Here is an 11,898-nt window from a genome sequence, read left to right on the forward strand (position 1 = left end):
TATTTCACATCCATTGCAAGATGGAAAAAAAGCCATCATGAATCAGAAGGCAGAGAACTATTTTTTAACAGTGACACCTGACTGTGTGCCCAGCAAACCGTGTGGGATCAGAGCTGGAGTGAGTCCTGAGCCAGCACAGAGTGGCCACTGTCCCTGCTGCCCCATTGCCAGCCCAGGGACCTGCACCCAGCCATGTGGCAGAGTAAAGGAAATAGAACTATTTTGTTTCTTTTTTTTTTTTTCTTCTTTCCTTTTTTTCTTTTTCATAATAAAGGGGGAGGAAGGGGTGAGATAAGTGAGTTCCTTCTGGGTGCTTCTCACTCAGCCTGCAATGTTATGTAAGGCTGGTACAGCTAATGCCTGCTCTGCTTCACCATCAGCCTGGCTGCTTCATCCCCACTACACAATTATTTCATCAGTCTCTCCTACTAGACATCACAGTGCTATTGCCATTAGTCACATTTATTAGGAGAGCAGCTAAAATAAAATTAGCAAGCACAGGGCCCCAGTTACTCAAGGGACTGGGTGAACACAGCTCCAAGTAGTCCCTGCCCCAGAAAGATCCTAATCCCCTGGAGGAGGAATACTAGGGACAAGGGGGTGACACACAGGACCCAAAAGAGGGCTGTGAAAGCAGCAGGAGGAATGCTGTTTCCATGAAGAGCTTTGACAGGGGAGGGTGAGTCTAAGTCAGAATGAGTCAACTGGGAATAAAAGGCAGCAGGAGAAAGGACATTGTAGGGGAAAGTAGGGTGGAGGGAAAGGTAATACAGTAAGTGACAAGCTGAAGAACAGAGGTTGATGGTGGGGAAAAAAGACAAGTTTATGCAAAAAGGCAACCAGCACAGCAAATCCTCCCTGTCTGCCTCTCCCCTGACCATTTTTTTCTGCTGCTGCTACACATTTTTGCCCTCAGTGCAGTTTCCTGACAGTGTTTCTCTGTCTGAAGGGTGCCTCCTTCCCTGCTAACCATGTCCTCCTGGGCTCAGAGGATTACTCCACACTGTGTGCATGGGCAGCCTATAGCATCCTCTCTGGAAATCTTGGCTGAATCACAGAGTCTGCTTGTAATGCCAGAACCATGCAAACTGAAAAGCTGCATTAGCAGTACAGATTGTATGTACAGATCTGGAAAACAGAGATACGGAATGTTCTGGGGCATCCTGGGGAAAATGGACTGGATGACCTGAGAGAGGACAGACAGACAGCCATGTGAAATTGCACTTCTCTATGTTGTGGGCATATGGATGGAAAAATGAGCCCTTGAACTGACTAGTGGACTTTCAGGAGCTGGAGATGCCAAATGGTGTATGTCATTTAGCTATCAATTTAAATCAGTGTATCTGGACACTTTATAGATAAAACTCCATAAAGAATTGGCTTGGCAACTCACTAGATAACAGACCTTAATATAAAAGGATATCTGAATGTGATTCTTGGATGAGTAGGGAGAAAAACAAGAAAGTGCATATTTATCCTTTGCAAATGGCATTGACGATACTTCAAGTGGGTTGCTGGATAATGCTCAGGTGTTCACATTTTTAACAGAATATTGTAAAAATGTTGAAGTTGCAGAAAATATTTCCAAAAAGATTTTGAGAAAATAGGATTATAATTTGATATAACACTTTCTATTAAAAAGCTTGGAATACCTAATCTGTTATGCTTATCAAAAAGAAAATTGAGAAGTGTTCTGATTATGGTGTGTGTAGCTCCACAGTGAGAAAATACCAGCTACTAAAGAATGCTTTAATTTAGTGGAGAAAAGCATAATAAGAAACAATAGTTGTAAGCTGCAGCTGACCAGAAAAATTTAAAAGAGAAACTAAAAATAATTCTCTTTTTAACAGAAGTAATTATTTCTGAATGAAATTCTAATTCACCTCTCTGTCAGATGATGATTAAATTCTTCTCATAGAGGTTCAGTCAAACACAATCTTTCTGTTTTGCTGCCAATGGTATTGGGTGAGACTTGATGGTTTGTGTTATTACTCGGTGGTGGTTTGTTGCCTAAAACTCCATGAGCAGCTTATGTACCCACCAGAGCTAAAAGCTTTGTATTCCACCCACTTTATCTGGTTACATGCTTTGTTGTCAGTTCACAGGTAGAATATAAGATAATGGATCTCTACACATTTGTAGAGCAGTTAGTCCAAATCCTGGAGATCCTCCCATTCACCTGGTGAATAACTGTAATTAAAATTTAAAAGCTTACAGCCTCAGCTTCAATCAAGACTAACTTCCAAGGTTATTCTTTTGAGCTGATAACAACAGGAAGGCAGATATGAAGCTTATATGAGTTGAGGGAAAATTGGACAGAAGAGAAGTGTTAAATTGTCAATGTGGAATGTTCCTTAAATCTGGCACTGAACAAGTACCTAAAATGGTTAAAATTGACACACAGGTCTTTGCAAGTACTGCCAGAGGGTGGCTTCTGTAGTGCTGGGAACCTCTTGGTGTAGAGTAGACGCTGTGTGGACCCTTCTGGATTAAACAAGTATTACATGAAGTCTGCAGTCAGGGCTGGATTCAGTAATTCAGTTGCTTCAAGTCATATGGTCCTAAAACGTCTGCTGCTGGGCAGAGCAGGTATGCACCAGCAGGAGCTCTAATCCAAACCCTGCAAACGTGTTTGTTTGATCCAGTGTGTCTCCCATTGCTGAGGGTGCTCCCTGAATAGTCTGACAGGAGAGCTGGTTGGCATGAACCTTGGTGTCAACAACAAATAAGAGCAAATATGTCCCAAATTTAGATTTAATAGACATAGTGCTTCATAAGGCTCCTGAAAATGAGCCACATTTGCCAGGCTGCTTGTTTTACTTCTACCACTCCATGAGTCCTGTTAAAAACTGGGAAAGAACATCCCAGTCAAACAAAAGCCTGGTACAAAGCCTGCCCAAATGTGAATCAATGCAGAGCCCTTAAGTTCCTGCGGCCCAGCCCCACTTTTGGCAAATTTACCCCATGATGAATCAGGTCTAAAGTTGTCACATCTCACAAGCCTGTCTTTCTGAGCACAGCCTACTTGCTCCTTTCTCACACCTTCAAACAAAGCTGGCCCATTTTGTACACAGCTGCCACAGTTTGATTTGCTTTGTGTTTATGCCTTAAGCTTTGCCTCTCTGTTTCCATGTCCACAGCCCCAGTCTATTTTATGTCATCTTATCTGGAATGCCTGGGAGATAAACATCCCCTTCAGTCAGCCAGGCATGAGGGCATCAGGGCTGCAGTGACACAGAAGAACCACACTTAATTTCTCTGATTGGCTCTGGGTGCTGTTGTGGGGTGGTGGGGTGTCCTTGTACTTGCCATACCACCCAGCACCCCATCAGGTGCAGCTGGGCCATGGATCCCAGGGTACCAATCTCTGGCAGCTCTGGCACTGCCTCCTGTCCATCATCCAGGGAAGCTGCTGATGCAGCACGGCAGAGAACAGCCAGACTGACAGACACAGTGAGCACCTAGCCTCAGCACCCTGCAGCTCCCAGCTCCTTCCACAGGCACCCAGGTCTGGCTCCCAGCCTGGAGCTGTGGTGCACTCTGTATGGGAGCGTGGGTGGGAGTCAGGAGCAGCACTTTGGGCTGGGGGATGCAGCTCTGGTGTGCAGTGACGCTCTGGGGGCTGGGCTCTGCTTCCAGAGAGGGAGGGAGCGCCAAGGTAACCACAGAAACATGGTATCCTTGGATATTAGCAATCCTGACCTACTTCTGGGTATTCACTCACTGCTGGTGACAAAAGAGGAGTAAGATGGAAGGCTTAAAGCTCTGAGAGAAAAATAAAAGGGATCTTTCCATCATTTTCTAGGATCGAGACTATTCATGATAATATTCAGCTAATTAAAATCTTTAGGTTTTATTGCCTAGCACATCATACTGTTTTCATTCCTGCTTTATATACTATAGAAAATATTTTAATAATACATTACTGAAATATAATGACAGAAACGTATTGTTATGTATAGGGTGTAGATCAGAGTGACTGATGGGGGTGTCATTATGCATGTATAACCTAGTTGTTGTCAGTGGTGTTAATCTTGCTCTGCATTTCATTTAGATCAGTGAGAAAAGCTTTTCCTCAGTTGTAGGTCTACCGGTGATCCAGATCCAGCTCTCCACTTGCATCACTAAAATCACACTGCTGTAATTGCAGGAAAAATCAAGCCCTGGATTCCATGTGGAGAATTTATACTAGCAAGTAACTGGGAGCAACTGAGTCTGTCTCTTTTATACCAGATTAAATACCTATTTCAGACCAAAAAACAAATGTCAGGGAAAACAACTGTGAGATGCACAGTCATTCCCAAACTATCAAGGGGAGGGTTTTTTTGATAAACAAAACTGGCTGGAGAGGCAAGAGTGCTGTGTGGTGTTGAGCTCTGAGTGTCCATGGCAAAGCATGGAAAACACGTTGTTTAGGGTTCCAGCTGAATCCCATTAAACTTTCATTTCAGGGGACCATGTACCACTGTCTTGCAAAAATCTGTGCCTGGTGTGTTAATAAAGACTGAAATTGAGGTTTAAAGCCATAACTTCAGCTTCTAGTCTTTTCTTATTTTTGACAGTTCTGTGACAAAAAAAAAAAATAATGAATCAGGGCTTGTCAAGTTGTTTTTAATATTTTTCTTAGCTGCAATTCTTTTCTGCATACACAATCTCAAACATTTAGACTATGCTAGCAAAATGAACCATAAAGAGACTGAAGGGGAATGGTAGCAAAAGTGGAGCTTTCCAGCATGACTTTTTATTAACTGGTAAATGAAAACCAGATTAGGTAGCGATGCTAATGGTGCCTGAATTTTGTTCCAATATTGGGTATATGCAGAGCTGCCTTCTCTACAAATTGAAACGCACAGATATTTGTATATCATCTGCAAAACTTGCATCTCTACAGCATGGTACTGACTAAAGACATGGCTTGAAGAAATCCCATGTAGCCCTTCCCCAACACTAGGCCTGGTTCAAGTCCTGTTGTTAGTCCTCAGAGCTGTAAATTATGTGCTCAGATTCTACAATGCCCACTTTATTGGTGAAAAACTTGTATTAGATGGAGGTTACATAATCTACCAAATGCTTCTCAATGATTATTTTCACAGGATTGAGTGGAAATTCATGAATTCCCAGTCTGTAGAGGGCAAGATCAAACCCTTGCCTTTGTAGGCATTGATCCAAATATTTTCACTATTCCTTTCATCTGTTCAAGAAGGATTCATTGCTGGTTTCTGCTACTAATTCAGGCATTGTCTCATGTGGAATTGCTCTGATCAGACTTAGACTATCTGTATTGGAATCTTGGATCCACTGAGGTCAGAAAGAGTCTCACCACTGACATCAATGAGTTATGGTAAATGGTACTGAATCTCTGCCAGTTGCTCTGGCTGGTAGCCTTGTCCACTCTACATGGGAAAGCCTCACACACACAGCACTACCTGACAGTAAACATTGAGTGAACTTTTAGTGGAAACAACAGCAAATTTGGAGCATGCACTGCACCCTGCCTCTGCCTGCCTCCCCTTATCCCTCACTGTCAGCATGGACATCCTGGAAAGGGCGTTACACAGGCAAATATGAAGGGGGGAGGAACGTGTTGGTGGGCTGTGGATAATGCTGAGCAAAATGTGCAGTTTTGCAGTGCTGTCTAATGCCCATGTCCTCAGGGAAATACACTTTCTTATTTGAAAAGGGCTTGTGCAGCAGGTTCATGAAAGATTTTTCAGAAAAAAAGCCTGTCTCAACAACCTTTTAGTAACACAGCCTTATGAAAGACTCAGATATACTTCTAAAGCTGTTGGCTTAATTTATTTTGGTTGGACTGTGGGATCTGAGACTTTATTTTTTGAAAGGAAACTTTTTTTCCCTGCTGCACTCCAAGTTTGGTGTTTTTCAATTAAAAATACATGACACATGATTCTTTCTGGTCAGATTTCTGAATCAGCCCCTGCACCAAGCTAAAGTATCTCTGCTAGTGGGATCTCATTCATTGAATAGTATTTTCCACAAGCCTGCAAATTTCCTTCTACTTAGCTACTTAGTCTTTCTTTACTCCAAAGTTGAACTTAAATGAAATGTAATTTACATAACAAGTCACTCAGAGCCTATTGTGTGTCAAATGGAAAAATCTGCCATATTTTATCCTTTCCAGCTGACAAATAGAAAGAAATATGTTGAAAGGGACATACCCAGTTATTAAGGGAGTCTGACAGTATTTTAATATTTTATTTTAATTTAGCAAAGTGTCTTTGCAACAGACTTGGATTTTTAAACATAAAATATGCTGAAATATTAGATTGTATTATGTGGACTTCATTCTTAACAACAGGCAGGATCACAAGGTAAATGGAAGAAGCTCCAAAAAAGAGGCTAATAAGCCTCTAAATAGCCTCTGAAACTAATAAGAAATCCATGATGTAGTGGAAACCAGGAAACTGGTTCTTGCATACCATACATGAGCAATTTCATTGACTTAAGTAAAACATTGTATACTAGATCCTCTAATTCTTACTCATGTTCTTGAAGATGTGACTTGCTGTATGGGATTCACTGATTCAGTGAACAGTGGCTTGAAAGACTGAGTTGTAGCTGGAGTCTGAGCTTACAGTTATCATCAAATATCCAAAGCTGCAAGGAACATTTGGGCAGCAGTAAAGCCTTATAAGCTATGAAATGCACAGCAGAGGTCATGACCACCCGAGGATATTAAATATCAAATGCAGTTTTCTCAGTCTAGAAATTGGGTTTGGTGTACAGGCACATTTCAAAGTGGTAATAATGTACCTATGGCAGTTTTACCCACCTCCACTGTTATATTCTGTCCCAACCCACAGTATGACATGCTCATCACTGACAAAAAGACTCTTGCTCTTCAGCATAGAAGTTATAGTCTCACAGTGGGCAGAGATACCAGTGTGCCGCAGACAATGTGACAAGGAAATATTTGTGGTCAACAGAAACATGTAAATACAACCTTTTCTTTGAAGAAGGTGTGGCCTTCTGGGGCTTGACCCCACCCATAAGCCCCCAAGGGCTGGAAGTTCTGAAGTTGAGCAGCACCAAGGACTGATAGGTTTGTTCATGGCCTGCACTGGCAGCAGCCATTTCTTCCTGGTGTCTCCATGGGAAAACAAGCCCTGTATTTGCAGCTTTTTGCCAGTGACAGGATTAGTGGGAGCACTGGGTATCCTACTGAGGAAAAATCCAAGAATGACATGAGTAATGTAATCCTTGCAAACCCAAGTGTGTGCCAGTCTTTCAGCAGCAGTGGGAAGGACATGATACATCCTGCAGCTAACACAGCGACTTCAAAGAGCATGGGCAGCTACACACAGCTACACACAGTGCCACTAAGTGATAGAAATGCTTCTCTTAGCACTCCATGCTAGCCTCCCTGCTGATACAAGCTGCTCATGAGAGATCCAGGCTAAACCTATCCATAGACACAAGGAACACCAAAGGGTAGGATGTTTTAGATAGAAGGTATATGAGGTCTCTAAGCTACCAGTTACTAATTATCCCATACTTCTTGAAGGTACCATTTTCTTTTGTGAGCCAATCTCTGTATTTTACAATTCTTACATATTTTACATATTTACACATAATTATTTATAATATTTTACATATTTACCCACCAGGGACCGTTTACTTTGGGAATGATGGGGTTTATCCTCACCAGAATGATACAAAACTTTGTAGGATCCTTTTGAGCCATATTGCCACCTCCCCCACACAAGGACAGTACACACATTAGCCCTGAGGCCAGCACCACATCTCACCACACTGAGAAGTGCACACCATGAAGGGGGAAGAGCACTGTGCCTGTATAATACCCTTTAGCAGGGATACCCATCAGTCAAAAGCCTTAGAGCCAAACACAGATCTCAGGCTGGACCTAATTAAAAAAAAAAAAGATAAAAGATATTATAAAACTGCCTGCAATAGGATCAAAGTCATAGTGGAAATCCTGGGAAATCCTGCAGTCAGAGGATCTGGCTACACATGGCTCCATGCTGGCCTGGGGAGACAACTTCTTTTCTCAGAGCAGCTCAGCAAAGCAGAGGCTGTTTCTGCCACTTATAACAGTGCTCAATGACAACACCACAGCAATGCATTATGCAAGCAGGATGAGTAAGAATGCTGTCTGTTCCAGGCAGCTATAGAGATTTGGAGTGTCCATGATTGCATCCCTGCAGCAGGATACAGGTTGTGTTGCCTAGAAATGGAAACCACCCCAAAGGACTGGCTGGGTAGAGTGAGTCAGTAAGTGGCTGGTGATCACTGGGTGTTGCCTTCTCTCCTTAAAATTCCCTAGTTTCCAAATACCATGTTTGTGAGGAAAGTAGCTTACCTTTTCCTTCAGTATGTCCTTAGTACAATGACAAGTGCAGTACATCTGGCATAGGACCACCTGATTGTTTCTAAAATGGAAAGGCAAAGGGTTATCAGTCAAAAAGAGCATTATTGTGCTGTTGATCTCAGCAGAGGTGAGTTTGACTAGGAAAGGAACATTAGTACAGCAACACATAATGTAAGCATAGAACCATAGCTTCCAGAAGCTCCTAGAAGCTGCATAGTTCTCATTTTCCTTCAGGCAACTCTTTATTCTAAAACAGATTTTGTGGAAAGTTAGCTGCAGGTCTACATCTGCTTTACCTGCTTTCGTTACTGGTGACAGAGAACAGCAACTGGAGGCATTTGCAGATTATTACATTTTTAGAATATGGTTTTGCACAGCTTAGGAGTCTATCTGCTTTTTTGCAAAAACTGCTCATTGATTAAAACATTAATTTGGATGCTCAAAATGCTCCTGGCCAGCTATGAAGCTGGGTGACCTTGGATATGTTACTTAACCACTATATATTACTAAAAGACATCCTTCCCTTATGAGGTTTTGTTAGAATAAGAATATGCAAACTTTCAATGTGGTACAGTGGACAATACATGTTTAAGACAGATATTTTTGTATTGATAAAGCATGGGTCTTGGGTGACTTTGTTTGGTTTACTTAATCATACAAACACTGAAGTAATCAGAGAGCTGATTAAAAGTCTTCTGCATAACTTTGTTGAGAATACAGCAAGTTGTTGTAACTATAGTTGTTTTGGAGAGCATCTTGACAGAAAAGGACCTTGCAGTTCAGAACCAGAAAATTTCTGCATGGCAGCTGGATCTCATAGTGCCTATTCCTTTTCTTTTATGTATTTCTGCATTTCTGGTCCCTTCCCTGCCAGGATTTTTAAGAGTGACTATGCAGCTTGGAAGCTTCAATTTCTAGACAGCTCTGAGATGCCTCCTCAGTGCCTAGGTGTTCCTGTCACAGGCTGCAGGTACAGTAAAGCAGGAGGTGCAGACCCAGAAACAGGCTCAGAGTTCAGTCTCTTTTCTCCCTAGAGATGCAGATGTGCAAGGCAGGAACTGTGCAAGGCTGCTCCACATTTCTGTGTGTTGCTCTTTGTATGCTTCCATCTGGGAGAAGCTCTAGTGGGCCTGGGAATACGTGTATATGTATATATTTACATATGTATAGGGTGCTAGTTTACATAAAAATATGTGTTCTGCTTTTTTGCAATCCTGTAACATGTTAGAGACAGACTGACAGCAGTCAGACCAATTAATCTTTGTAAATATGTTCAGTTCATCCCTGGGTCTGGAGGTCCTAAAATAGTGACCAATATGTCCATGTGACCATGTGGCCACCAGCCTGATAAACTGGGTGGTTTGACTTATGAACAGAACAACACAGACAGAAATAGCAGATAAGTAATGAGATCCCCTCTGATTCTGGGAATAAAGAAAGATTTTCACTCTCCAGCAGAGCTGGTGCTAGCCAGTACCCTGATTCTGGGATTTGCCTCATTCAAAGCTCACTTCCCTTAGGGGAAGCCATAGGAATATGTATTGAAAGGCTATGGAAAAATCTGCTAATAGTTTCTTCTATGCTTACCATTAAGCCTAGACTAAAAATATGGGGAGAAATTGCCCTTTAAAACCCAAGTTTTTAATCTTGTCTAGTACAATCATGGATATTTTTGTCATTCATATCAGAATGTAATTCATCTTCTCTCTCCTTTCAGGATGAAATTCTACTTCTGGCATTACAGTCAATGCCACTGCCTGTCCTTCAGAAAGTGTGGGGCATCTCCCTCATTCAACTGCTCATTCTTGCCATGCTGTGTTCTTCTCTTTCCACCCTGAGAAACTAAAGCACAAAGCCTGACTGCATGACTGCTTGCTGCAGGGAAGGACAGCTACTCATGGCATGGGAATGGGACCAGGAGTGGCAAAATCTAGAAGGGAATTGAAGCAGTGATAAAGACACAGGCCCAGGCTCCTGCTCCTCTCCCATGCCATGTGGCCACCCTGACACTGAGCACAGGGCAGGAGCAGCCTGCAGCACCTCTTGCCCTGCCAGGACTTCTCTCTCTCAGCTTCATGTCAGTCTCCAGTGGCTTTGGCCACCTCCCCAGCACTGGGAGAGCTGATGCTGCTGTACCTTACAGGGTAAAGAAACCAACAGACAGAGGTCCAATGAGACAGATATTGTTAGATGAAGGCCTCATTTAGCCCTGTATTTTAGAGGGGTTTATTAGTTTTGTATTGAATTCTTGTTCTGTAGGAAGAGTCTTTTCTGGAAATTAAGTAAATGAACAAAGGCCAAGCTGGACTCCCTTTGGCTACTGCTATTGCTAATGCCATGCAAGCAGTCTCACAGCACTCTCACTTCCTCACAGCAGTACCCTTGGACTGTGTTTCATACCAACCCAGGTCTGAGGCTCATGTCTAAATAATCTTCTCTCCAGATAACGAAACAAGTGAAAACCAGACAATCTGTAAAATGATAAATTCAATATAGAAATATAATATAAAAGCACATCTATAAATATTTCCTCTTTTTATTCTTCTCCCCCCTCTATACTAAGCTGTGTTGAGATTGGTCTTCTTTTAAATATTTTTAGAAATATTGAAATAACTGATGCATTGTAATACCAGTAGAGGCCTCACCATGGTACCCTTAGGCATTGCTCTGCTATTTCAGGCTCTGAAACAGTGCAGTTTGATAGAGTGAGAAGATCAGAAAGCTTTGTCTTTGTCCTAACTTGATGTCTGAGTCCTCTAGGGTCTGCTTAAATGCCCTGGGACATTTGCTTAGTTCCTTTGAGCATTATTCTGGTGCTGTAGGAGAAGCAGAGACCATGAGCTGGGACCATGCTGCATCTCCAGAGGCAAAGAACCTTTAGGGTAATCATTTCATTGCCTAGGGATTTGGGGGGGAGCTTAAGGCATCATTGTGCCTTAGGATTCCAAGCTATATCAGGGATCAGAAAAGCTGCTGGCATACATCAGAGTAGCTTCCACAGCCTAAATCAGCCCCCAGCCTCCAGAGCAGCACATGCTACATAATATTTTCTGCTCTTAGTGCTTTTCCTTTCATCCCTGCCATCTTTTCTAGACCTCACAAGGCATCAGTATTGGAAGCACAGCAGGGATTGTTCTTGTCTTTAGTTACTCAGCTCTGGTCCACATGTGCCTTTAGAAATGTACACCACAACTTGACCTAGGGCAGAATCTGCCCCTGTTCAATTGGATTTCCAATTGTTTTCAAGTCAATGACATAAACTCACTATAGAAAAAATCTAGAGGGATTTCATATAACATGAATAAGTATTTACAGCACTAACTGAGCAATTGTTACACTGTGCGAGTGGCTGCTCATCTGTTCCTATATTTAGGTATTCAAACCAACATTAGAAATAAAAATATATAACAAATAGGTAATGAATATAATAAAAAATCACCAGCATAGTCATTCAGATTTTAAATTAATTCCCATAAATTCTGTTAATTCCCATCATCAATGAATATTGAAGAAAAGGGTTCATGGACAAAAACGTTCACAAAAATAGCTTG

This window comes from Agelaius phoeniceus, chromosome 6, assembly GCF_051311805.1.
Source record: "Agelaius phoeniceus isolate bAgePho1 chromosome 6, bAgePho1.hap1, whole genome shotgun sequence".
Classification (NCBI taxonomy): Eukaryota; Metazoa; Chordata; class Aves; order Passeriformes; family Icteridae; genus Agelaius; species Agelaius phoeniceus.